The 27116-nt window shown below is 51.0% G+C and overlaps 1 long non-coding RNA gene and 4 other non-coding genes across 17 annotated transcripts in view; 2 read left to right on the top strand and 3 right to left on the bottom strand.

Moving 5' to 3' along the window:
- Positions 1-27116, bottom strand: part of LOC103345140 (uncharacterized) — a 297246-nt gene that overhangs the window by 261437 nt on the left and 8693 nt on the right. For 2 of the 13 annotated variants that reach the window (XR_016234429.1, XR_016234422.1), the window contains exons 3-4: positions 13371-13528; positions 5604-6478 (exon numbers count right to left, since the gene is read on the bottom strand). The exons of 2 other annotated variants lie outside the window; for them this stretch is intronic. This is a non-coding gene — a long non-coding RNA (uncharacterized LOC103345140). 9 more of the 13 variants (XR_007915081.3, XR_016234430.1, XR_016234425.1 and 6 more) reach the window with 8 other exon arrangements.
- TRNAK-UUU (transfer RNA lysine (anticodon UUU)) lies at positions 1764-1836 on the bottom strand. The gene has a single exon. It is a non-coding gene; the product is annotated as a tRNA-Lys (tRNA).
- Positions 9563-9667, bottom strand: TRNAL-CAA (transfer RNA leucine (anticodon CAA)). The gene is made up of 2 exons: positions 9630-9667; positions 9563-9608 (listed from the first exon to the last, which is right to left on the bottom strand). It is a non-coding gene; the product is annotated as a tRNA-Leu (tRNA).
- On the top strand, positions 14636-14708 carry TRNAT-CGU (transfer RNA threonine (anticodon CGU)). Its single transcript has one exon. It is a non-coding gene; the product is annotated as a tRNA-Thr (tRNA).
- On the top strand, positions 22617-22710 carry TRNAI-UAU (transfer RNA isoleucine (anticodon UAU)). Its single transcript has 2 exons — positions 22617-22654; positions 22675-22710. It is a non-coding gene; the product is annotated as a tRNA-Ile (tRNA).

Raw genomic sequence — 27116 nt, 5'->3', positions numbered from 1 at the left:
AGAGAGAGAGAGAGAGAGAGAGAGAGAGAGATCTTCCATCCACTGGTTCACTCCCCAGATGGCCACAATGGCTGGGGCTGGGCAGGCTATGTTGGATGTCGGTGCCTCAGGTGGCAGCTTTAACTACACCACAATGCCATTGCCCTATTCTTTTTTTAAGAAAAATAATTAAATCTTTAAATAATTTTAAAATTTTATTTATTTGAAAGGCAGGGAGTGAGGGGAGGAGAGCGAGGGAGAAATCTCCCATCTGCTGGTTTACTCCAAAAATGCCCACAATAGCCCAGTCCTGGCCAGACTGAAGCCAGGAGCCAGGACCTCAATCCAGATCTGGCATGTGGGTGGGTGGCAGGGCCCCAGCTACTTGTGAGATGACCTGCTATTTCCCAGGGTGCATCCCAGCAGGAAATGGAGTCGGGAGTGGAGCCAGGACTTGAGCCTAGGCACACCAATGTGTGCGTCTCAAGCCGCGCCTCAACTGCTGTGCCAAAGGCTGCCCCAGCAACCCCAAGTCTAACAGTTCACCCTGAAAATCTACATCCAGCAAACTGAAGCTATTCATGAACCTGCTTATTCATGGCAGCATGTTTGAAATTTCAAAATATCAGGAACACCAAATGCTCGCGCGTGAGGTGTGCTTAACTAGCTTGTCACATCCACGTGGAGTTCAGCGCAGCTGTAGAAAAGTGCAGGCTGGATTTCCAGGGGCTGTTGCTAAGTCAAAGTATTGAGGTCCAGCCAGTACCTATAGGACACTGTCTTTAGTCTAAGAAAGACGAGAATATTTTTAAAATGATGTGTCTGCTTGTTTATTTACAAAGACATGCAGGAAAGATGATCTAGGAAGTCGTGAGATGGGTTGCTGTGGGAGTGGATGGGAAGGAGGGAACACACACAGCCAAGGAGGGTAAGCCTTCTTTGAGTACCTACCTCTTCACATAGTTTTCACATTTAAAATGATGCTGTGTTATACATATGTGCAAACGTAAATAAATAAGCAAAGACAGGGAAATGATTTTGAATGACATGGGCCTAATTATTCAAATAAATAACATAACTTAAAAAAAAAAGAGGTTGACGACTAACACTATGGACCCACAGGTGCATCTTAGACCTGAGACAAAAAGGACTACTTCGTGAGTGACATTGAACTCAGTGTATCGAGAGGAAATGGCTTAGCACACTGGCCACCCACGGCCAGGGTTATTAGCCTTAACGACAGAATCATAATGTAAACACTGAAAAGACAGACAAGACAATCTCAGAAAGTGTTCTGACTTGTTTTCAGCCAGGGGCTTTTGCACATCTTCTCTGTAGGAAAAGTTGGGTCATGAGGAAACTCGGAGGTAGACTATGCTTGTGAAGTTCCTGGCTTCTTGTCAGGCCACCCAAGCTGCAACCCCAGTCAATGCACAATAGTGGGAATTTAAAAAAAGATGAGTATTCCAGTAACCTTACCACTGGTTTCTTTCATTTTAAAATGTGGTCCAAAAATATTTGTCATTTAAAGAGAGTGTTTAGACCATTTACATTTTTTGTGATTTCTGGCATATTTGAGTATATTTCTAAACATCTGTACATTTTCTTTTATTATTTCATTTTCCCTGTTATTTTTATAAGATGCTCTTTTTAGTTTCCTTTGGAAAGTGTTTCTGCTAACACTGACACAGGGTACTGAGTGGATACTGTCAAATTCCTAATGACCCAAGGCAAAAACAGGTCACCGCAACGAAGTAATCTAGAGGGGGTGAAATGAACCAGTGCGCCTGGACAGGGACTTGAACCCTGGACCCTCAGATTAAAAGTCTGATGCTCTACCGACTGAGCTACCCAGGCTCTGTGGAAAAGCCTTTGTCTCACTACATAAAATGATTAAACTAATCACTAAGGGACTCCTGGGAAGCAGAACTGACTGCTGCTCAGTCAGTTCCAGCTTCCTGGCAACCTGCACCTCGCCGGGCAGGGGTGTGGGCTCTAGCCCTTGGGTCCTTGACACCCGCGTGGGGAACCCAGATGGGGCGACTTGGCCCGGGCCTTGCCCAGCCCCGGCACACGCAGGCAATAAGGGGAGAACTAGAAGGTGGAAAACTGACTCTCTCTCATTCTTTCATATTCTCTCTCTCTCTCTCTCTCTCTCTCTCTCTCTCTGTGTGTGTGTGTGTGTGTGTGTGTGTGTGTGTTTGTCTGCCGGCCTGCCTGCCTGTCTGTCCCTCGGCTTTTCAGGTTTCTGAGGTCTTTCTTCCAAACTTGGGTTTCCTGGAATCTCATCGCTAGGGCCACAGACGACAAACGTGGCATCGCGAGTGTGCCTTCCCTGGCGTCCACTGCTCCAGCCCTGGCCCCGTCGTGGGCTCAGCGTGGACCCAGCCGTGGGCCGGGCCGTGCGCCGAGCCCTCCTCTCCCTATTTTTAACTCCACGTTTCATAAGGGGCTCCATCTGAAGGCAGAGCAGCTCTAGCAGTAAACCCGCGCGCTTCGGTCCCGGCAGGTCTCAGGGCTCTCGACACGTTGGTAAAGATCGGTTCCATCAAGATCCCCCAAACGGGGAGGAGCGCGGCGCGTGGGTGTCGCTGTCGCTCGCAGCTCGCACCTGGCCGCACCTGCTTGGTGCGCGCGTGGGAGCCTTGCAGGGCTGGAGAACAGCAGCCCCGATCCAGTGCGAGAGCAGGGCGCTCGGAGAGGGTGGTCTCGCCCCCGCAGCTCTGGGGAATTGCGGGACGAGCGCAGGCCTGCGGCGCCGCAGCGCTGACGCAGCCTCGCTTCTTCCCCCCTCTTAGCCCAGACGCCCACTCTCCCCAGGATTTTCCCGCCTCGCGCTTCCACCTCCTCCAGCCTCTGCTTTCATTCCCGGTCGGTCTCACGTGTCCTTCTCAAAAGTCTGAGCCTCGAGCCAGCCCTACGAGGTCTGCGTTCTGCCGATTCTTCCAGAAAGCAGGACTCCGGACCTCTGTCTCGGAAACGCGGCGTGCACCTGTTCGGGGCTCACCGGCGGATCCGTAGGGACAGATTCAAGAACGTGGTTCCGCGCCTGCCCCCGACGGCGCGCGCTGGCCCACGTCGCGGGCGTAGCCGGCGGAAGGGAAGGAGGAAAGCACATTCCTCCCGCAAGCGTGCCTGCGGAATCGAGGGAGACGCGGCGATTCCACACCTCCCCGCCGAGGCCGGCGGCTGGGGTCTCCAGCACAGCGAGACGCAGGTGGCGTGTGGCCTGCGAGACCCGGTGCGCGCGTGGGCGGCTTGGCCCTCGGACGCTGTCCCCCAAACAGGCTCAGGTGCCTCCCGGCTGTGTCTGCGGGCCCGGCTTTTTGTTTGCTTTTGCTTTTAGTCAGAGTCTCGGTTCTTGGAACGAACCACTCCCAGGCTTTGCCCTGAGGTCAGTTCTTAGACAATGCCGCTCTCTCCCACCTTTGCTGTCTGCTGCCTGGCTGGTTGGCTGTCTCCTTCTCCAAGCTTCCGGGCATGCCAAGAGCAGCAACCTTTGACAAGTCCTACACAGCACCCAGACGAACTCGCAGCCTTCTTCCCTTCCCTCAAGTCCTCTTTTTTAAAACTCAGAACCCAAGGTGCGACCTCTCCCTGGGATTTGTATTCTCCCGTGAGCCTTCGACCACCTGCTGTCCCAGCCTTGCCATCGCCTGCCCCTTCCGGCCTATGGTTGCATGTCCGGTTCTTCCGTGTGATTTAAAAACAAACTAAAGGTCTTGGCCAGAGATCGCACTATTGAAGAGAAGGAACTTAAAAAAAAAACTAATTATAAGTTATGAGAGAGACAGTTATCCCGTTTGCTGGCTCACTGTGCAAATGCCTGCAAGAAGCCCTGAGCCAGGAACTCAGTCCAGGTCTCCCACGTGCGTCGGTGTCGGGGATCCAAGTACTTAGGCCATCCCTACTGCCTTCTATGGTGGCATTAGCAGGAAGCTGGGGCCAGGAACCAGAGCCCGACAGAGGGGGCATTTTTTTTAATGCAGTTTTACTAAGATGAGTTATCAATAAGTACTCCAGGTTTTGAAAGGAACCAGAAATCATCTTTTCCCTAGGTCAGTGAGAACCCTGGTTTCTTGAAAAGAACCGGACACAGAAGATCTGAATCCCGAAGGCCCTGCAGGCTGAGCTGACCAGTCCTGATCGGATGTCTCCCTGACTGACTGCTTTGTCTCGTTTTCTCCCTCTCTGCTCAAAATGTCTGAATGTCAGCCACAGGGCAGGAATTATGAGACTGAAAAGTGAAGAAGGAAGCTCATAGAAGATTCCAAGAGTTCATCAGGGCAACTTACAACAGATGATCCGGCCGGAAGCTGTAGCAAGATTTTTCTGTGTAGGGCAGCAGCTGGGTGTCGGTGGTCTTACACGGTCAATGCATCCCTTCAGTCTTCCCAGCCTTATCAGGGAGACTTGCGATAGCACTTCAGCGGGAGCAAGGCACCAGCGAGACTGGTGGGTGGTCAGAGTCCTGAGTGTGCCAGAGAGTTCAGGATGGAGGGCTGAGACTGAAGATAGTGTGCCGTGGTTTGCTGTCACACACAGAAGCCAGACTTCACGTTGACCTCTTAAGACAGAAGTCTTGGGGTCAGTTCCCTAGCTGGTTTCACGTCCAGTGGCCTCCCAGCTGCACTGATGCAAGTAAATTACCGCCTTCCAAAAGAAGACCGCTGGCCTCCGGGCCTGCAGCCGTTACTTTGAGTCCTAAGTGAGCATCCCCCAGGAAACCTCGAGAGGAACATTTGGACATGCGACACGGTAGCTGTGGTCCAGGCTGTGGCTGTATCTGGGCCCCATCCACTTCTGACAAGCTCCGTGCAAGGGTTCCTATTCCGGCAAAGCCAATCTGTGTCTTGTAGGCTGCCCCCTCCTTGTGGGTGGTTTTCCCGGGGGTGGGGGTATGGCACATGTATTTCATTTACATCACCCACCCCTACTGTCTCATTTTTAGCTCCAAAGCTGTCCTCCAATTTCCATTCAGCTGCTTAGGAGTTCTTGTGAACTCTTAGAAGCCCAGTGTTGCAGCTGTGGTTTGGCTGTAGCTTGTAGCCGCTAGCACAATTGCAGATAATATTTTGACCCTGGAGGGACAGAGTCATCATTGCTCTGAGGAGGTTAAGCTCCCCAACAACGTGGGCTTCCTGGGCCTGAGAAAGGTGTTAAATACACGGCCTCATTGCTTGCTTATTTTCAAAATGCAGCACACTCAGCAAAATAGACACCTGTTTTTGATGTTAAAGCCTCATTCATTTGTTTTGGGGAAATGCTTTTAGCTTTTGTTGTCTCATATTTGTCTTTTGATGTGTTTTTTGAAAAAATTAATTAAATTCACTAATTCCTATTTACCTGAAAGGCAGAGAAAGAGAGAGAAATCTTCCATCCACGGATACACCCCCCCAAATGCTCACAACAGCAGAGCTAGGCCAGGCCAAAGCCAGGAGCTGAGAACTTCACCCAAATCTTCATCTCTGTTTTAACATCTGCTCCAAGAATTCCTATGTATGCTCAACCTACTGAATAACTAATGTGTGCTCACTGTGTAATGGTAAATGGAAAATGTACTATGATGGAATACATACATGCTGACTAGAAGTTGATCACTTTGAAATACTTCCCAAGACTCATTTTATCTATTTATTTATTGAGAGGTAGAGTTACAGACAGAGAGAGGGAGAGACAGAGAGAGAGGTCTTCCATCCACTGGTTCAGTCCCCAAATGGCTGCGACAGCCAGAGCTAGGCTGATTCGAAGCCAGGAGCCAGGAGCTTCTTCTGTATCTCCCATGCAGGTGCAGGGGCCCAAGCACTTGGGCCATCCTCTGCTGCTTTCCCAGGCCATAAGCAGAGCTGGGTCAGAGAGGATAGGAACCAGCACCGCAGGTGCAGGCTTAGCCCACTACACCTCCCTGCTGGCACACACATCCCTCCACCCCTCCAAGAGTCATTAAAAGTCACTGTACCTGTGTCTCCCAGGCCTGGGTCACTCTTATTCTGCCCTGCATAAATCTCTTATTAACCTTTTTTATGGGTCTTTTTATTCTGTTGACACTCTGATGTGACATAGGGGAAACAGACAAGAATATTAAGTAGGAATAGAGGAACTGGAAGAGTTTTCCCAATTTCTGGATAGCCCTGCACTGTAACTCCACCCTCTGATGTGTCAACCCACTATGCCCACTTCCCATGGTGCACCTGTCTCTTCTAGGACCAGGAAGGAGGAGACGCCATTATGGCCACATGGAGGCTCCATGAAACTCCCAAAAAGCCCCCCTAAACCTCACCCAGACTCCACCCTTTTGTATATTCAATCAAGGGACCGCTCCCAACTCCAGGATACAGTTACACACAGGAGCAGCTCAGTTTTTGTCTTTTGGCTTCTTGTCCTTGTTGTTTGATTCTCTTGGGCTCTCCCCTCATGGATGACTTGTGGCAGGTATCTCTCCATGGGGGGTGCCCACACTCGTGCACCTAATGTGTGACTCTGCTTTCAATCCTGATCTCTGTGGGGACAAGAATATACAGAAATTGAGAGGCATCTGCCATGACAGAGGTCGCTACTAGCTACTGTTGGGTTCTGGTTTTCTTACGGTATCCCCACTGCCACTCTGTCATGCTCTGTGAGGCCAGTCCTTTGAGGAGAGAAAAGCTTTGTTATTATGACTTCCCAACAAGGAGGTGGGAGCCTATGTCTCAAAACTCCCTCCTCAATTGGACATTGGGTAACTTATTCAGGATTTACTATGCAATTATTAAGTGAGATTTGAAACACTGCACATGTATTAAACTCATTTTCATCCTCACAATTTTGGGAGGTATTATTAAATATACGTATTTATGGGGAGTGGAAAGTTGTGTACCTTGGGCAGGAGAAAGCTGCTATATGGAAATGCTTGGGATCAGCCCAGTGTGGACTTTGAACTTGAATTACTCTTGCTTCTGACAGGGCTTCACCGTGCATTGGCTGCTGGTGGGCCCTAGGGGGAGCGAACCAACAGATGGGAGGTCTCTGTCTCTCTACCTTTCAAATGAAATGAAAATATATATTAAAAAAGTTGGGGGGGGGATGTCCCTGCAGAGTTGCCAGAAGCTTGAAAGAGAGTAAAATATCCTACCCTCAGAGACTCTGAATGTAGGACTGGCTCTGAAAGCTGTCATTTTGAGAAAAATGTTTACCTCAACCGACAGAGCGATGTAACAGTGGATGCAGGCACAGGGATTTCTATCTGACTCCTGCTCTGTGGAACCTTCCCCCGGGAAGAAGACAGTGGGCATCTAACACCTGACTGCTGTCAGTCAGAGGGCATCGGACACCTTGTGGGGGGGGTTCCTCTGCTCTGTAGCCGGGCTTTGCTTGCCTCTGGACATCTCCTACAGAAAAGGGGACATCTGAGTTTCGGGACCCCATTAAACAGGTGGGTAGTCACACCTCGGGTTTTTCTCTCGTTGCTGTGAGTGTGTGGCTTTTCTCCTGTTTAATCTTAGCTTATTCCAGCGAAGCTTCGGCAGGCAGAGGGAAAATCCCCTTTCTCCCTTTCAGGCTGAATGACCCCGACAGGGAGCGAGGGGGTTGTAAGTTTGAACGAGTTTAGTCCGGCGCATTTTCCAAAGCGTTTGGGAGGTCGAACACCAGGGTCGCAGTGGGCCCAGAGGTGACGCCATGGCGTGCTGGGGAGAGCGCCTGCACACGTTCTCCTTCGTCCTCCAGAGTCTACAGGTGGCCGTGTTTTCCTAACTCTCCGGGCGAGAAAAGGTTCGCAGCAGCCGCAATGATTCACAAGGCCACACTGGGAGCTCACTCCAGCAGCTTGCGTCGAGTTCAGGCTCTTCACGCTTGGTGTTGCTCGGCACCGCCTTTAAAACAGTACTTAAAGGTCTCTATGGGAAAACAAAGCAAACAAAAATCCCCAAGTCAAGTCACTCCTGCTGGTTGGGCGCACAAAATGAGCCTTCTACTGCCGGTCCCGCGCGCGCCTTTGGAAGACGCGAAGTCGGCCGATCGGTCCTCCCTGCTCCCGTCCAGGTCCGATGATAGCCACGTCCCGTCGCCCCTTCTCCTGTCTTCTCCCCGCCTGCAAAAAGGATCCAAGCGGGTGGACAGAACGCGGGAGAGCCGCGAGGGCGGTGGGCACGAGGTGGCGATGGGCGTGGAGCGAGAAAGGCCGGGACTGTGCGGCGGCTCCCACGCCCTGGCACCCCGCGGAGCGCCAGGCACGCGCGGGACTTCGCCGGGGGAGCCGCACGCTCTCGTCCCGAGACTGCGGCCAGGGCGCAGGCTGGGAAGCGCACCGCCTTTCTCCACGGCGGGACCTGGAAGAGGAACGCGGGGCAAACACAACACGGCCGCGGTGTGCGCACAAGGCTGCTCCGCAGAGTTCGCGGGAAAGCGCGATGAAGAAGTTCATTGTGGTGCGACACATTCGGAGTTTACGCATACAAGTACTGTGGCAATAAGTACATTTCCTGTGTCTGCATTTACGTTTGTAAATAGCTGCAGGTGGACACAGCGGTGTCCTGGCCGGGGGCTCCCCACCGCTCAGGTTCCGTGTTACAGGGAAACAAGCCTTTATTTTCCTGGTCGGGTTCACCGGCTTGGCCTGCTCTGGAGCCGCACATAAAATCAGCTAACAGAACACTGAGCTCTCCCGGTTCAGAGGAACGGCTGGGGGAAAAAAAAATTAAAGGGGAGAATGGAGGAAAAGAACCGGAATTTCTCCATTTCAGGGGGAATGTGTAGGTGCTTCGAATCCGTCGGGGTGAGGAAGGGCGTGTACACAGTGGAGTTTAATTATGGACAGGAAAAGAGAGCAGAGGCAGAGGCGGGGGCTTCTAGAGAGAGAAGCTAATCCCACTTGGGTGTCCCTGCCAAGCTGTGTTTTGGTGGGCAGTGAAAGGTTTGTCTCTGTCTCTCTCCCCCCTCTCCATCTCTGTTTCCCTCTTGCCCCGCCTCTCTCTCTCTCCCCCCCCACACCTATATCTCCCCCCCGCCCCCCCCCCCCCGCCTCAGTCTCTATTTTTACAGTTTTTGCGTTTCCCACTCTCTCCCCGGTATCTGGCCCATTCGTCTTCCCCAACAGACACCCTTTCCGAAGTATTTAAAATTATTCTTTCGTAAAGACACTTTCCTCAAACTCCGAGTCGCCCATTTGTGTGCTTTTGATCTCAAATTACGCTTTTTCCCCGGAAAAGCCCAGCGGCCTGCCTGCGACCCGGCCCCGGCTGTGGCAGGTGCGGAGAGAGCGCGCGCAACGTGGGCCAAGCAGAAGCCCCGAATTCTCAGACCGAGGTTTAGGGTCTGCAAGAGGACACAATCTTCAACCTTCCAAAGAACGCAGATAGGAGCTCCAAGTCGCGTAATTCGCAGAAGTCGGTTCTGATTCCGTTTTTTAGCAGCGTGGCGGTTGTTTCTGTGCTGTGACCTACGAGTGTTCTCGGAAGAGTCGTTGGCACCGCGAAGGGCCTGTGCCCTGGAACTGGCAGGGCACCCGCGAAAACTTAGGATCAAACTTCGCAGCCTTGTCTACCGTGCACGGTATGAAAAACCGAAAACCGAACGTGTGTGGTCGGGAAGGAAAAAGAGCGAACTGTGTCAGAAGTGGGATTCGAACCCACGCCTCCAGGTGGAGACCAGAAGCCCCAGGCGGGAAGCGAACGCTTGAGTCTGGCGCCTTAGACCGCTCGGCCATCCTGACACACAATTACAATTTTGACTGCCGGCTATATGAGCCCTGGCTCCGGCGCTCTGCGAGCCCTGTGACAGAAGCGCGCGGCGGGCGGACGGCGGTCGGCAGGTATCCGGGCAGAGCGGAGCCATTCCGACCCGGGCCGGGCGGGGGTCGGGGGGCTGGGGCTGCAGGGGCGCCCCCGCGGAGGCCCCGGCGACGGGGCGCTTGGTGCTCGGGGCAGCTCCAAGCTGCCCAGGGTAGACAAACCTCCGTGCCTGGACGTTCTGGACAAGAGGGCTTCGCGTGGCCCGGTCGAAGGGCAGGTCTTCCAGGTATTGCAACTGCATTTAATTTAGTTGCGCAAATCCCATTTACCGGAAGTAAAATTAAACCAACGAAGACATTACTCCAGCACCCTTTTTAAGATATAATTTTAAAAAACAGCAGTCTATTTATGCAGCACTTAAAAGTTCAAAATGAAGCCAACAGCCACCATTACACTGATTTATCTCCTTCCAAGGTTTTTCTGTGAAGATACGCTTAGAATGAAATTGTGAGCGTGTCCTGAAGCTTTGACTCTTGTTTTATGACGTGTCTCTGAATTAGGAAACACAGTTTCCTTCTAAAACTCTGCAAGAACCGCGTGGGATTTTTTTTCCTTAACTTTTATTTTTTCGCCACTCCTTGTCCCCGCCCCGCCCCCTGACTCTTGAGAACAAAGCTCATAACAGGCCTGCTATGGTTTGAGGGTTTAAGTGGGAGGTGGTTGTCGCTCTGGCCTTTGCAATGGAGGAATCCATTTGTGTGCTAACAATTTGGTAGAGTCATGGATTATTTGGGGAACGGCCTTGTTAAAAGAGCAGCCCCAGCTCTAGTCCCGGTTGGGGCGCCGGATTCTGTCCTGGTTGCTCCTCTTCCAGTCCAGCTCTCTGCTGTGTCCCGGGAAGGCAGTGGAGGATGGCCCAAGTGTTTGGGCCCTGGACCCATGTGGGAGACCAGGAGGAAGCACCTGGCTCCTGGCTTTCCATTGGCACAGGGTGCGCCGGCAGTAGCAGAGGAAGACCTTTCTCTCTGTCTCTCTCACTGCCTAGCTTTGCCTGTCAACACACACACACACACACACACAAAACCAGCAGCTCTGTCTCGCACCCTGCTATGCCATCCTATGCCCTGCACTCTGGGACTCCGCGGCCTCTCCCACCCAGGATTCCCAGAACTGTGAGGGATGCACTTCCTTTTCTATGAGTTAGCCAGTCTCAGTATTCTGTTAGCAAACCAGCCAAGGCAAGGCCATCCCTCACTTCATCAGAAACCGCAGGTGGGCTCCCTCTTTCTGCATCACCCAAGTGCTCACTTGTGGGACGTGGCTGCCTTGTTGTAAGAGTTGGCTGAGGCTGGAAGAAAGACACCTCACAGCTCTGACTCTGCTGGAGCTGCTGGTCCCGGCCGGCCTTTGCATAGCTGCCAAAGCACTTGTAGGATCGCTGGGTGTTTGCAGGACAAACATGGCGTCACATGTGACTTGTGTGGGAGAGGTGCCTGCTCGTGACTACTGGGACTCCTGAAGGTAGAAAAGTGACATCCTTGGTGTGATCACGATGGCTGCTCAGGAGTTAGCAAGTACTATTTTGAATGATAAGCCTTAATCTCAGCAGACAAGGGGAGAAAGGGAGACCCCTAAGGCACCTAGAAACCTCCAGTGTTCAGAAATAAGACACACTCAAAATAAGAAGGAGAGAGCGAAATCAGTTAAGTGCTTCCAGTCTCACTGAGATTGTAGGGTCCTCCCTCCATATCCACAAGGAATTAGTTCCAGGTCCCTCCTCCTTATGTCCCTGTTGAGAATGCTCAATCTCTCATACAAAATGATGTATTTTCAGCCCTTCCCCCAAGGAAAGCTCCCTGGAGAATTCTCTAACCTCAGGACCAAAGGGGTTACCTGATAACATGTGCCCTTCTGTTCTGCCCAGCACCAGCAAATCTAGGGAGGAATTTGCTAATTTTCACCCAACAAACCCTCCTGCTAGGAATCCCAAACCTGTGTCCTGGAGGAGAGGGGGAGGTGGGTAAACAGACTTCCTTAAAAACTAGGGAGTCCAGACAACTGCGCTCAGCTGTCTGCCTGGGAGCTGAGAAGCCCACCTGGTCTGCCCAGGTGTATTTTCTCCACTCAACCATGTAACCTCGCTCTCCCCTAATCTGAGTGACTGGGCGCTCTCTCTATCCCTTTGATATCAGAAATGACCCCCTAAAATCTATATGAAAATGTGGCCCTTTAAAGTTCCCCAGAAGCACCATCTGAGATGGCACACATGTTACCAGAATTTGGGGTGCCATATGATATCACCACATGCTTATTAATAAATCTCCAACATTAATAAGCCCGAGAGGGTTCTTGCCCAATATTTAGAGAAGAATTCTAAATACCGGCACAGATAAACGAGGCAGCATGGTACATTTTAGTTTTTATTTCGTGTGAAAGATGCATAGGAGAGTGAGAGCTTTATTTAAGAGAAGAGGTAAATCTGGGTTCATACCGAGCACCAGGAGCCAGCCACATGGAGGAGCATCTAGGCCAGGAAGCCTAGGGTGGGTGGCCCGAAGGCCACACACCCTGGAGACACAGGGCTACAGCCAGTCCCCTCCAGGCTAGAGGCCATGGCAAAGAAGAGAAGGCGGGACACACCGTGTCCTAGGCTTTTAACCCACTTCCAAAGGGGAGTGGTTAATTAACCTGGTTGGCTGGTGGGCACCCAGGTGCGACCAGGTAGGAGCATGAGGTCACACAGGGGCGTGGTGAAGGTGTGGTCTTCCAGCTCACAAACCTAACGATTTTAACCTGTATGCCTGCCTACTTCACCTTCCATCTTCTGACGGATGCCCTATCCCCAGTAAAACCTTATCACTTCACTCTCTGTCTCACAACTGAATTCTTTCTTGAAGAGGCTTCCACCGCCTTTTCTCCAGTGACATTTGTATGTGGTCCACTCACATCTTCCTGTGTCAGGTAAGTCATCTCTGCATTACATAGAATACCTAACACAGTGTAAATGTTGTGCACATGGGTGCCAGCACTCGGTTGTGTTGGTAATAATGGCTAGAAGAGAGTCCATACACGCTCAGCACAGGTGCAGTTGTCCTGAGTATTTTCCATCCATGGTTGCTTTGTCACTGGAGAAAAGTTGTGGGGTTCTTGTCTTCATGCAAGAAAGAATTCAGGCTTGAGACAGGGAGTTAAGTAATAAGATTATATTGGGGACAAGGCGTCCATCAGAGCGGAAGGGATGGATAGAGAGCGCCCAGTCACTCAGACTGGGGGAGAGTGAGATTACATGGTTGAATGGAGAGAATGCAGGCCAGGCGGGCGGCGAATGCACAGTCTGGGTTTACACTCCCAATTTCTAAGGGAGTCTCTTTACCCCCTCCCCGTTCTCCTTTAGGATAAACGGTTTTGTGGAAGTAAATTAGCAAATTCCTCCCCAGGTTTGCTGGAGTAGCACAGGGGCTTCCCTTGGGTGTCTGTGAAGGTTGTGTTGTCCCATGTTATCAGGTCAGGTAACCCATTTGGTCCTGAGGAGAGAATTCTCCCGAGGGCTGGGGCCACCTGGAAGGTTATCAGGGTCTGGGCAGGACTTTGAAGTGCACAATGCTGGGTGCTGGGACTTCCACAGCCATGCTGGTTTCTTCAGGCCCCTCGCACACACACATAGGCTAATTTTTAACTTCCTACCTAACAGGCTGGCTTCCCAACCCATGGATACGGAGCTGACAGATGTTTCCATAGGCTCTAGAGATCAGGCAGTGAGCACTGGATGAAAGCTTTGAGCACTGCTGCCCAAGGCTTCTTGGGACTTCAGGGTCATTCTGAATGGGAGTCTGCCCAGGGACCTGGAACAAACAAGCAAACAAAATTGTGAACTTGAACTTCCTCTAGGACAAACAGGTGTAAGAGGCACCAAAAAAGCTGTTTCTTGGCCTTGGCTCAGACAAGCAACATCCACAATGTAAAGAGACCAAATAAATAAATAAATAAATAAAAATTAAAAAGAAAGACAAACTGCAAATCTTAGGTCTCCTGTCCCAACACTGGGGGCCTGGCTGGTAAAGAAACAGTAGCTCTTATTCCTAAAAAAACAAAAGCAAAAACGCCAGTGCTGCTGAACACAAGTAACTTATAAGAACAGCTCAGAAAAGTGAGAGCCACAGGTTAGGAAGCGGGGGATCCAGGCTCTGTGCAGTGTCCCTGGGGACCCAGGGGGGGTTCTCCAGAAGGTCCTTCAGGTCAGCCATCACGCACTCCACATCTTCCTCCCTCTCTGAAGTCATATCCCGGTGAAGTGGCACGCTGTGTGGCTGGAGTGTCCTCAGTGCAAATGACAGGGACACAGTGCAAAGCAAGACACAGGCGCAGCCCGGGAGGGTTTGTGAGCAATTGCGAGGGCTCCATCAGCTGCTTCCCGAGCTGCACCCAGAGGAGCTGGTTGTTACTTTGGATTCTCGGAAGTCCTGCACTTGTGTGGGCAGAAGGAACGCTTTCTACTAAAGCTTTTTGTCACCACCTGAGTGGGGGTGGGGCGCAGGTGCAGGCTGGGATGCAGGCTGGGATGAGGTCTTCACCCTGTGATAGCTAGTCCCCTCTGCCCTGCCTCTGGGAGCTTCCTCCCCTCCCAGACACCTCACCCACAGCCTCACCCCTCAGCCCGCCTCCTCTGACTTGAGGGAATTTGAAACCGACTAAGCCGGTTTTCTTGTTGGCACCAAGAACTCACATCCAAGAGATCCGCATGACAAAAGTTTTGCTGTGAAGGATGTGGCCTCAAAGGGCCCCAGTTTTACAAACATTGTTGAAGAGAGTGCTAAAACAGAGCATTCTAGAAAGAGAAGAGTGGAACATTAAAATGTCCAGAAACCAATACAAAGAGAAAAAAGAATTCACACAACAGGAATGAATGTGTAACTATATTTAGGAGAAGGAGGTATACATCGCTTCACCAGGGCCTTGTAGCTCAGGGGTTAGAGCACTGGTCTCGTAAACCAGGGGTCGTGAGTTCAATTCTCACCTGGGCCTCAAATCGCAGTTTTTAGTTCTAGTCCTTGGTTTCATTTGATCCCCAGTGCACTCAGTGCAATACTCTACCTTCTCAAAGCAGGAAACTAAGATAAGAGCTTCTTATCAATTAGTGCAAATGGCTATTTACATTTTTCTGCTAAGCTCGTTTGTACTGAGTTTCAGTTACTTGCAACGTAAAGGGTACTGATTTAGTGAGTAGTTTTTATCATACGTATCTAAGAGCTCCAGGAGACAGGGTCACAGTGTGGAGCTCAGAATGATTGGTGAAGCACAGCCCAAGCGACACAACCAGAGTGCACAGCTTGCAAATCCTGCAGGAGGCAGAACAACAACAAAGAGACTATAAAAATGCCATTTAACCATGCAGTGACCACTCCTGCAGCCTCAATCTATCCACTCACAACTGAAACTGAGCTGCCCACAGCCATCTGAGTGGCTTACACGAATTGTTAAAATCGATGATCTCTGTCGGAAATCAAAATGAACTTTCCCTACGCCACATTTATCTAAATAAGTAATAACCTAGTAACACCCACAGAGTCCCAATAGGCTCCTCCTCAAAGACGTGCTTGGGATTCTGGAAACACCCTCGAGACCCAGGACGGGCGCCGGGGGTTGACCTCCTCTAAAATCAGGCGGAAGCAGCTCTCGTCGCTGGCGATTCTGGAACACAGGTGTTCTTGGGAGTCCTCGAGGACTGCAGGCTCCGTGGCCTCCGGACACCGCTCCTGTCTGCGCGACACCTCTGCTGCGGGTGCAGCACAGCACTTGTCTCCTCCAAACTCTGCAGCTGTTCAAACTCTGGAGCCTTAGAGTTAGGGGTTGCTGGGTCACACGGCCTAATCCTGGCAGCCAGGAGGCGGGACGTCTTTGCTCGGCGGGGGCGGGCTCACCCTGGAGCGGGGTTCTAGTCTGAATCCGGCTCGTTCCTCGGGATTCCAGGCTGCATCACCGCCCTCGGCCAGATGAGGGCGCTTTTTCCCAGCGCCATGGCGTGCCCTTTGTCAGCTAGTGGGTGAAGTGTCCTAGTCTATTTTCTGTTGCTCTCACAAAACACCCACGATTGGACGTGCTACAGAGGAAAGAGGTTTCTGGAGCTCACGGCCTTGGAGGCTGCCAGTCCAAGATCTGGGAGCCCCACTGGTTGGGCCTCTGGGAAGGGTCCCTTCGGCTGTGGCCCAGGATGGCAGATGGCATCAGGGTAAAGTGTGTGCGGAAGACAGGTCCCAACGGCAGGAGAGCAGGCTGAGAAAGCAGAACTTTTTATAGCAACCTGCTCCTGCATAACCTGAGAAGTCACCTCTTCCGGGTCAGCGTGATGAGTTTATGAACTTTTTATTCAGTGAGAGGAATGCATAGGAGAGTGAGGGCTCTATCTAAAAGAGAGGAGGAAATCTGGATTCATACCGAGCAGAGAGCAGGCCAAAGGCCAGCCGCGTGGAGGAGCATGCAGGCCGGGAAGCATGGAGTGAGTGGCCCAAAGGCACGGGGCAGCGAGGGGATCAAGGACAGGGAGGGGAAAAGAAGTGGCCAAGGGAAAAAAGGACCGGGTCCACCGTGCTCCAGGCCTTTAACCCACTTCCAGAGGGGAGTGGTTAATTAGTCTGATAGGCAGGTGGGGTCAGGTAGGGGCATGAGCTAACAGCAGCTGTGGCGAAGGCTGGTCTTCCAGCTCACAAACCTAATCAGTTTTATCCTGTATGCCAATACCACACGTACCACATGCGATACGAACATGGTGTTCTGAATGCTGTGCCCACTCCATCTTGTTTGTCTTGGTAATCTGACATTGGACTTTGATGGAAACTGCTTGGTCTAGAGTGCACCTTTCTGGGTTATCTAATTCTGATTTTACTGGAACTTGTGATTTGTAGATAACTGATAGTAACTTATCCATAGACATAGTTCTTGTCCATAGACATGGGACTGGTGTGGGGCCCAGGAGTTTAAGTCTCTACTTGGGATGCTCTAATCTCATATAGCACTGTTGACCTAAGTCCCTGCTACTCCACTTTTTTTTTTTTTTTAATGATTTATTCACTTATTTGTTTGAAAGGCAGAGTTACAGGAAGAGAGAGAGAGAGAGAGAGATTTTCAATCTGCTGGTTCACTCCCAAAATCGCTTGGACTGGGCCAGGCTGATCCAGGAGCTCCAGCTGGGTCTCCCACATGAGTGGCAAGGGCCAGGCACTTGGACCACCTTCTGTTCCAGCTGCTCTACTGAGCCAGCTTCCTGGTAGTGTTCCAGGGAAGACAGAGGAAGACACTCCTGGGCCTCTGCTACCCAAGTGAGAGACTGAGGTGAATTAGGGGCTACTGCCTTGTTCTGGCCCATCCTTGGCTGTTGTGAGCATTTGGGGAGTGAACCTGTGGATCTCTGTCACTCTGCCTTTCAAATTCATAAATAAATAAATCATTAAAAATTTTTAAAATAGATAAAGGAGATTATTTAGTATCTTTTCATAGGAATATGGAGGCCTAAGAAAACTAGCTGATCCTATAAAAGGTATATGTTCTTTTTTCTGTCATTTAGTAGGATATTTTATAACTCTTCAGAGAAAAAAACCGAATGCATAGAAAAGGTTTATTTAGGGCCCACTCCCTAAAAGTCCGCAATAGCCAGAGCTGGCCCTATCTGAAGCTAGGAGCTTCTTCCAGGTCTCCTGCATTCTTCAATTGTTTTCCATCTGACATGGTTAATTATATTATTTATTCTTGTCAAATGAAGTGTGGGTTTTAGATTCTGAGCCCACATTTTATTCTACCCAAAGGTTACCAAAACATGGACACAGGAACATGGAGAGCAAGTCTCCCTTATCCCACAATTGATTTTACCCAGCTAGAACTGGTACTGTCCATGACATCATGTTTAAAAACAAGACATGTTTCACTCAGTTACACTCTCTGTGGCTGGGGGATGAGTCTCGCCCTATCTGAGCCAATCATAGCTTCTTTTCTCATTTGTGCACTCTTGCCAGTCACTCAGTCCAAAGAGAGACACCAGCAGATCTACCATCGATAACGACTTTTCAGACTTCCGGATCCCTCAGCTGCTCATCAAGGCCCTGGGAGGCACTTGAACAATATGCTTACACAGTCATTTAGGGAATAACCCAGTGGAGGGAAGCCCGCTCGCTCTCGCTCTCTCTCTCTCTCTCCCTATCTCTATCTCTCTCTGTCTCTCTATCTCTCTCTATCTCTATCATCTCTGTTTATATCTCTCTCTCCTCTCTTTTTTTTTCTAACTCTGTCTTTCCAAATAAATAAATCTTAAAAAAAATAAGGTCACATGTTTATTTGAAAATTGTGTTTGGGGCTGACGTTGTGCTGCGACTCCAGCATCCCATGAGTGCTGGCTCCAGTCTCAGTTTTTCTGCTTCAGATCAAGCTCCCTGCTTGGGCCCTGGCACCCATTTGGGAGACCTGGATGGAGTTCCTGGCTCCTGGGCTTCAGCTTGGCCCACTGTGGCCATCTGGGGTGTGAACCGATGGACGCAAGATCTCTCTCTCTTTCTCTGTAACTGTCTTTCAAACAAATAATTAACATTTAAGCAAAATTGTCTTTATTTTCACAGTGGAGTCACGTAATCTGATCTCTGCTCTCCTTGCAGGGAACTTGCTTTCTTCTGAAGTTTGGTAACTGTGATGATATATCCATTTCGTTGGATTCAGCGTTTTCCTGGAATGTGGCTTTCCTTATGAATATTTACAAATATGCGGATTAAGGCTTTGTTTTTTCTTTGTTTCTTTTTCTCTGCCTCAGACAATGGTCACCTGTTTTGTTTAGATCTCCGTTACCTTTCATTGAAGTCTAACATCTTTGCCTTTTTCCTTTGAATTCTGTGAAATGTTCACTACTCCTTTTTTGTCACAGATTCTATCTTTTCCTGGGAGGGGGACAAACTCCCTCACATGTTTCTGATTTGCTACTGTAACATCATCAGTATAGCTCACTCACTGTCTTTTCTTTGCTCTTCAAGCTCCATTTTTCACTCAATTGTGTTGTTTTTCCTGCAGAGAAAAACTTGTATCTTTACTCTCTCGGGTTTAATGAGTATTGTCTTGCAACTTAAACTGACAAAAGACAGATTAACGAGAGAAAATGTATGCACATCTTGTTTGATGTGAATATTTCTGAAACATTTTATGTATTTTATAATTTACTCATGTATTATTTGAGAGGGAGAGGCAGAGTGTGTGTCTCCCTGTTGGCTGGGGCAGGACCAGCCAGAACCAGGAGCCAGCAGCTCCATGCAGGTCCTCCAGGATCCCAGCTTCGTGAGCCATCACTGCTGCCTCCCTGGGTGAGCATCAGCAAGGAGCTAGAATTGGGAGCGGAGCTGGGGCTTGAACCCAGGCCCTCCAATATGGAAAGCGATATCTCAGTGGGTGTCTTAACTGCTAGGCAGAACAGCCACCTCTGATGTGAATATTTCTATTTTAATGTGTAGATAGGTGTCTCTCAAAAACAGGAAGTGAGAACTCAAGAAACTGAGTAGGCCTGAGAACTGATATAACATCTGGAAGAGAGGGATAAATAGACAGTGGCAAGACAGAGGAAGGAGGTTTGGGCATTTAGGAGCAGTAAACTGCAGTAAGGAAAATGCAGGGGGGGCTACTCGGGGACAAAGGTTATTTCAGCAAGGATGCTTCATGCACATTCAAGCCTATGCTGCTTCTTGGGCCTTGGGATTCCCCCTGGGACTTCGAGGCAGCCTGGACGACACCCCTGGCTGTCTGGGGTCTCCCCTTTGCTGAGTGCGGATTGTTAGACTCTGGCTCCCAAGGTCTCTACACCGTCCCGAGAATATACCTCCTCTTATCTATCTGTTTTTGTCCTGCTCCTCTGTTTCTCTGGAGACCCCTGGCCTGTGCATGGCCTCCTGTAGGATGTTGACTTCTCAGTGTTGAGAGGGGGCTGTAGGGGGCTGTTCTCAGTGTTGAGAGTTCTCAGTGTTGAGAGGGGGCTGTGTGGGGATCTTTCTGGTAACTCATCCATGCTGTCTTTTTAAAGATTTATTTCTTTATTTGAAAGATGGAGTAACACAGAAAGAGGGACAATGGGAGAGACAGAGACAAAGAGGTCTTATATCAGCTGGGTCACTCCCCAAATGGCCACAATAGCCAGGGCTGGGCCAAACTGAAGCCAGGAGCCAGGAGCTTCATCTGAGTCTCCCACAAAGTTTCAGGGACCAAAGCACTTGGGTCATCTTCCACTGCTTTCCCAGGTACATTAGCAGCAAGCTGGATTGGAAGTGGAGCAGCCAGGACTTTAATTGGCACCCATATGGGACCTGCTAGAGCACAACACTGGGCCCCAACTGATCCATGTTTTCTCATTATTCTCCTCTTTCCTTGTGTTCTGCCAAGCCTTGGCTGGTTGTTGAAGATGGTTCATCCTGGTAGTTCTTCCTCCAGGACTAACTGTGCCCCACAGAGACAATGTCTAAATAGTGAGGCTCGGCAGTTCCACCCTGTGGAAAGCACCGCTCAGTGCTGGGGGTGAATGAGACATTCTGCGACTTTCCCGGGCTACTTTTCCACTTTCCCCAAACCCACACCCTCCAGGCTGGCGGGTACTAGCAGTTGCTGTCAGCTTCCCCCTGAACATTGGGTGCTGTATCTGAGGATGCATACAGGGACAGAACCTGGAGATGTGTCAGTTCTGGGAAACTTCCTTTTAGATTTGTGATTTTAACTGTTCATCCTTTGCATGACCTTTTCAAATGTGTTATGACTTTAACCTTTTCTCATGAGGAGTCCAGACTTTTTTAAAAATTTATTTCTATAGCTTTGGAGATAGTATCTGTGATGATGAGAATCCAAGAAGGGCTTTAGGAATCACTGATTCCTACCTTAAAGCATAAAATCAACCCCTGGGGAGTGCTAAGCTCATACTCATGAGCAGTTCTCAAAGTCCAAGTTTCTCTAGGGTTGAGAACCACATTCTAAAAATATCAAGCAGGAGAGAAGTGTTCATTGTGATTGGAAACCTTGGATTCCAAGATGACTTGAGAGCAGGCCTGACATGTTTAAAACACTGGTGCAGGGTTTTCACTTTATTCACGTGGTTTTAAGATTCATGGACAGGAAATACACCTAAAGGTAAATAGCAATTGTCTCAGGTTGTTAGATGCCTTCGCACTTTTCTGGAATGCAGACCTGTATCTGATTCTTTCTGGAACCGAACAGTGACAGCCTCGAGCCTTGGCCCTTCGGGGTCATCTTTTCAAGTCAAGAACTTGAGGATCCTTGCGGTCTCCATAATAGGACTTCTCTGTCCTCACAGAGACCTCCTGAAAAGCCACAAATCCTTTATTTTCAGGGCTTCATTCACACATCCAAGACATAACGTTATGTCTTCCCTCAACACAGCTTCCACTCGCTGCTGATGACACGAATCTCAGGAGTTAACTGGTGGCTCCTTCAACTCCGCATGATTTCAGGAGGACTTAGTGAAGCTGTTATTTAAGGTGTGGGTAGGGACTAGGGAGGGACGGCGGTGCACCCTAGGGCTATTGACAGCTGCTGGTCACCACCCATAGGCCTGAGGAGAGGAAGGAAAAGGCTCCTGGGTCAGGAGACGGTCATTTTTAGCCACGCGGCTTCCATCTCCTGTCTCCGTGGCCATCACTTCAGGCGCACCAGGCCTATCCCGTGTCTGGCCAGCCCTCCTTGATGAGAGTAGTGTAATACCCAAACACCCAGTGACATAGGAGTCGTCTCCAGTCGTTCCGCCCACTGGCTCCTCTCCCGACCTGGTCTGGGACAGTCTTGTTGAGGGCAGTGTCACACCTTGTGTCGGCTTGCTGCATCCACTGGGCTGCTGTGATGTGGGATAAGGCAGGTAGCTAGATTAGGGCCAGGAGGTAGAACCACCCCCCCATCCTGTCCATCCACCTGTCAGCCAAACAGCTCCCTTCCCCGGGGCTTCTCCCTTCCTGGTCCAGGTCCACTCCCCTCCTCAGCCATGCCCACGTGAGAGTGTTTGCTATCGCACCTTTGAACAGACTTCACGCTTCTTGGGCACCGCATACTGTCTGTACTTAGAATGCTTAAGTAGAAGGCCAGCACTTGGATCCCATTAAATCCCAGCTCCCCCACTTCACCACGACAAAATGTGAGACTGGCGATGGACGGAGAGCAGAAACACGTTCAGAGCTCCAGATCCAGGCAGCAGGTTCAGCGCCCGTGAGGGCAGAAGGGCGCAGCTCTGTGAGCCTCCTCCCTGAAGGTCGCACCTGTTAACATCACCATGGCCGAATCCCTGAGATTCCACAGGCGCTGTGGAGGACCGCAAACGCTCCGAGGCACAGCACTCGGGTGGCCACGCTGCACCTCGCCACCGCGGCTGGGTGCTTTCCAGAGGTCTGGGCGTCTCCCGAGGCGCGGGGGCTCAGGCACCAGTGCAGGGGAGCCCGGAGGAACCCGCTGGCTGCCCTTTCTGCAAAAGGCTGCTTCCCCACACAGGAGCCTTTCGTTCCGCAGAGGCCAGAATCTGTGTCCACGAACCAGATCGCGGCAGCTTCCCCAGACCAAAACCTGCAAGCAGGCAGGCAGGCGGGCAGATCCGGCCTCTGAATACGGAGCGCGGGCACACTCGTAGGCAGGTGCCGCGGGGGGCGCGCGGGCTGCACGGCGAGGCTGTGGGTGCGGGGAGGACCCGTTCCCGAGGATGGCGAAGAGGGGCTTCAGGCAAGCTCGAGAGGGCTTCGAGGAGCGGGCTGGTCGCTAGGTTCTTCCGGAGGGAAGAGGGGTCCCGGCTCGCCGCTCGCCCCCTGCGTTCCGTCTCCCGGGGACCGGCAGCTCCGCGCGCGCGCCGGGCCGCATCCGCTTTGCGGCCGGGAGAGGCGCGCGCTGCGACTCGGCTCCGTAGGATGCGCGCGGCGGGCGCGGGGAAAGCATGCTCCAGTGGCGCAATCGGTTAGCGCGCGGTACTTATACAGCAGTATATGTGCGGGTGATGCCGAGGTTGTGAGTTCGAGCCTCACCTGGAGCATGTTTTCTTCCCTTCCCTCTCTCAGGCCGCTACCAGCGGATGCATTTTTCCCTCCTTCTTGGAAAGCCGGTCATCTTTTCCACGGCGAGACCACTGAGAATTGCTAGAATTAAGGAGGACGCCGGGTCGATTTCACACTCGGCAAGGGAATTGAATTCACCTCTCGCGCCCACACCCGTTTCTCCTCCAGCGGGTGACCTCACAGTGGAGGTTGTACGGCCTCAAAGGAGCCCCCTCCTCAACCGCCCCCCTCCTTTGGCTAACCCGCTCTTCAGTTCCTTGCGGGCTGAGACGGGGGTCCCTCTTCCGCGATTCGTGCAGCCGCACCGGGATCCACAGGCCGGCGGGATCGGAGCTGCTCCCAGGGAGCGCTGCGGACCACAGGTGCGCTCACCTGCATCTGCGGCGTCCTCCGAGTCCCCCCTCCGCCCGGTGTGCAAGGACGCCAGTTCTCCCCCAGGAGCCAAACGTCTCTGACAGGCTTTTCTGCCTACTTTCATCGGAAAATGAGCAGTCTTGTTTGGAGAATTACTTCATCCTGACAGTGGCGTCTGAGATGGCGACTCCGCGTAGCTCGCTTTCACCGGTCCCGCCTGCGTGGTGTTTGGTCTCAGGAGCTTCCTTCTCTCCTGGACTCTGTTTCTCTCCCTGCTGCTTCCTGCCTGCAGCTTTTCTGTCCCGTGGTGATAGCGTTCTGTATTAGAGGGTTCTCCGCACAAACAGAACCGGAGCCCACGTGTAGATGGGTAAGAGCTGCTTTATTGTGGGGATTGGCTCACACAGCTGTGGAGGCTGAGAGATCCCAGGAGCTGCTGCCTGCAAACCGAGACCCAGGAGAACCTGTGTGACCCAGGCCGGCGTGGGAAGGCCCCCAAGCACTTGGGCCGTCCTCAGCTGCTTTCCCTGCCAGAAGCCTGCTGGAGCCCATATGGGATGGGTGGAGACTTTACCCGCTACTCCACCACACCAGCCCTTAGGGGAGTGTTTAAAGGCACAAAAGAGAAGGATTATGACATAATTTGGAACAGTGATCTTTGGCCACAGCGATTAAGACCCAGGGTGATGTTAGTCTGAGGATGAAAACGGTTGGCTAGGCAGGTGTCCCTGCAGAAATTCTTTTTGTAGAAGTGATACCACATAGCTATGGGGCCCTGTGGGCCATCGTGGCCTCAGGCAGGTCCCAGGCTTTGGGGAGAGAGAAAAACCAAGGGGAGCCAGCAGTGGGAACACAAGAGGGTTTTACTGAAGAAAGTGGCAAAGAATAGGCTTTACTCCAAAGACACAGCAGCCCTGAGCGCTGTTTCAGCTGTTTTAAGCGATTTGGCAAATGTATGCTAACATCGGGCAGAATATTCACCTTATTCCTGGGAAAGAGGCGACAACTTCCAGGAATTAGGGATCCACTTCTGTAGGTTACCATGGCAACTGTAAAATCATGCTCTTGAAGAGGTGTTGAGGTGGATTCGTTCTGAGAGGAGGAGCTCCGTGGGTGCAAGAGGCACAGACCCCGGGAGCAGGGTGAAGGCGGGCCAGAGGCGAGCAGCCGGCAGACTTGTTTATTTCAGTTGCTACAGCAGCTTAAATAGCCAAGGCAGCCAATCCTGTCAAGGGGTGGTCTATGCCCCAACCAATCACAGCCTGTTGCCAGGCAGTTTCCGTTGCCAGCAGCCATCTTGGCATGGCCTTCTCATTCCACCACAACAGGAGTGATTTTTACCATGCTAATGTATTATTATGTTTTAAAGATTTATTTATTTATTGGAGAGGCAGAGTTACAGAGAGAGAGAGATTCCATCCACTAGTTGACTTCCCAAATGGCTGCAATGGCCAGGGCTGGGCCAGGCTGAAGTTGAGAGCCTGAAACTCCATCCAGGTCTCCTATAGGGGTGGCCGGGACCCAAGCACTTGGGCCATCTTCCGATGCTTTCCCCACCCCGTAGTATGAGGGTGTGATAAGGGCTTAGGTCTCCTTGAGGTTAGATTAGGTGCCATCTTGGACTTAACTGATTCCAACCAGTTCTTTTGTCTGTCTCTGGTTTTTCAAGGGCTTCCTGGTGGGCAGAGCTGGGGCTTGGCTGCCACACGCTGTCTCTTAGGGGTGTGGTGGCCTCAGGGGTGAGGTGAGGTCGCAATTCTTGCAGCCTTCTGTGATAGTTCCTATCTGGCAATCTCACATAAGACCCCTTTCTTCCTAATCTCCTGGCTTGCTTTACTCTTGTTGAGTTGATGCAGCACTACATTTGATTGTGACAATTCTCCCCTTTCTTTCACAGTTAAAATATTTTTGTGTAAAAAGTTCCCTGTTTTTCCTATCCCTTACCCAGTTCCCCTCATAATGGTTTCTGTTTTTAGTTTCTTGGAAAAACATGATTATTTAAGTTCTGTTTGCCAGATACTGTTCTAGTGAGCATCTAAGGAGGATCTGCCTTCCTGGGAGTGAAGAACTGGGCCTGTGCTCTCAGTGACCAGGAGAGGACCTATGCCAGGCCTAGCAGTAGTCTTTCCTTATGGCCTATGGTCACATTAGCATGTTACCAGTGAATGGCAGGGTTCTTATCTTCGCGCAAGAAAGAATTCAAGTGTGAGACAGAGAGTAGTAGAAAGTAAAATAGCAAGGTTTATTAGGGAAGGGACATGCGTAAGAACAGATGGGCACCTCTCCAGACAGAACCTGAGAGAGAGTGCCCAGTCGCTCGGACTGGGGGAAGAGCGAGGTTACATGGTTGAGTGGAATACACCTGGCCAGGCCAGGCGGGCGGCTGAGCAGAGAGGCAGAGGGCTGAGCATGCAGTCCGGTTGAGGCCGGGGGGTTTTTAAGGAGATGGGTCTTTGTCTTCACACATCTCCTCCTGAAACAAAAGACTTCATGGGTATAAATACTAGAAACCCCTATCTGAGTTTTCCCCCTGAAGTTATCAGACAGGAGGAAGCCTAGCTGGCACCGCCCTAGGTTAGAGGAAGGGTGAGCAAGACCCCCTGGAGGATCAGGATTCAGAGCAGGCTATTTGAAATGCAGATACTGGGCTGCATCTGGAAGGTTATCAGGCAGAAGGGGCGGGACCCCCACCAGGCAGGTTATCTGGTAGAAGGAGCAGGGCAGGATGCAAATACTGGGCTGCCGCTGAAACGTTACTGGGATGACTTTGAGATGCATATGCTGGACCTAGATGTCTTCTCTTTAGGCCTTTGTCACACACACATAAGCTCATATCTGACTTGCTACCTAACAAACAGAACCGGCCATGGATTTAAGTGGTGGCTTTGACACTGTATCAGTCAGCTAGGCATGGAGCCCAAACACATGGTAACCAATCAATAACCAAGCCCATGTGGAAACACTGTGCAGAAGCTTCTGTGAGCGTCCTAGTTGGCAATGCTTGGTGCCTGTTGCACCGACACAAAATGGTAACACATCCTAGCTTCATATTTGGAACAATTTTTTCTTTCAGCTCATTTTCATGTGTAGCTGTCCCCTATAGCAAGCTACAGAGGATGACAGCTCTTGGTGAGTTCCTTCTAGTGAATCATGGAACCCAACACCGTTTTTGGAGTTAGGCAGTTGGGAGAGCACTGGGGGTCAGGGGTCAGAGGTGGCTGCAAGGTTGTTTACATTTTGGATCAGTTTGCCCTGGGGGAGGTTTCGTCTCCTTGAGTGAGAAGTGTTTATCTCTGTGTCTGGCTGATTTCTTAGGGATTGCAGAAAACTGAATGTAGCAAGCCTGGGATTGCTCTCCTTACACTAGCCTGCAAGCCTTGCCTTGGCGGGTGCCCTGCAGTGTAGACCTGGGGAAGCCTCACCTTTTCTCACGCTGCCTAAACGGTTGGTGTAAACCACGTGACTTCTGCTGAGCGCCTGCTTTCTCTCTGGGTGTAGGGTTTGGGTCTGTGCCCGGCACAGCAAGTCCACATGATCAGCCCCACTTCTATCCTGGCTCTGAGTCACTAAGGAACTTCCCTGGGGATGTTCCCAACGTGCTGTCTCACCTTCCAACTGGGAGCTGAGCTCATTGTGTGGGACTTAACGCCTGGTCTGCGGTAGCCCTGGCCCTGTGTACCTGAATTTTCTGTGTATGCTTTTGCTATAATAAATCATAGTTGTGAGACGGCCGCATGCAGCATCCTAAGGGATCTTCCAGGCAATCAATGAATGGTGAGGTGGCCTTAGACACCCAAGCACAGAGGCAAACAGTTCTAATCTCAATCATTCATGAAGAATGCGAAGATGACAAGGAGCTAAGGAGGAAAGTTCTGTGTTTGGCTGGAAGCAGGTTCAGGAAAAAAGGAAAGCTTTGTAGTTGATCTTATCAGTAACCAAACAGTCCTACATTGTAGGGGAGGTGGGGCTTATTGATTTCAAGTATCTCATGCATTTTTGATATAGCGTATGTTAAATTGTTATTCCTTCA

Source organism: Oryctolagus cuniculus, chromosome 5, assembly GCF_051225735.1.
Source record: "Oryctolagus cuniculus isolate XC-2025 breed Fujian yellow rabbit chromosome 5, ASM5122573v1, whole genome shotgun sequence".
NCBI classification, from domain to species: Eukaryota; Metazoa; Chordata; class Mammalia; order Lagomorpha; family Leporidae; genus Oryctolagus; species Oryctolagus cuniculus.
This window is presented reverse-complemented; position numbering and strand designations above follow the sequence as displayed.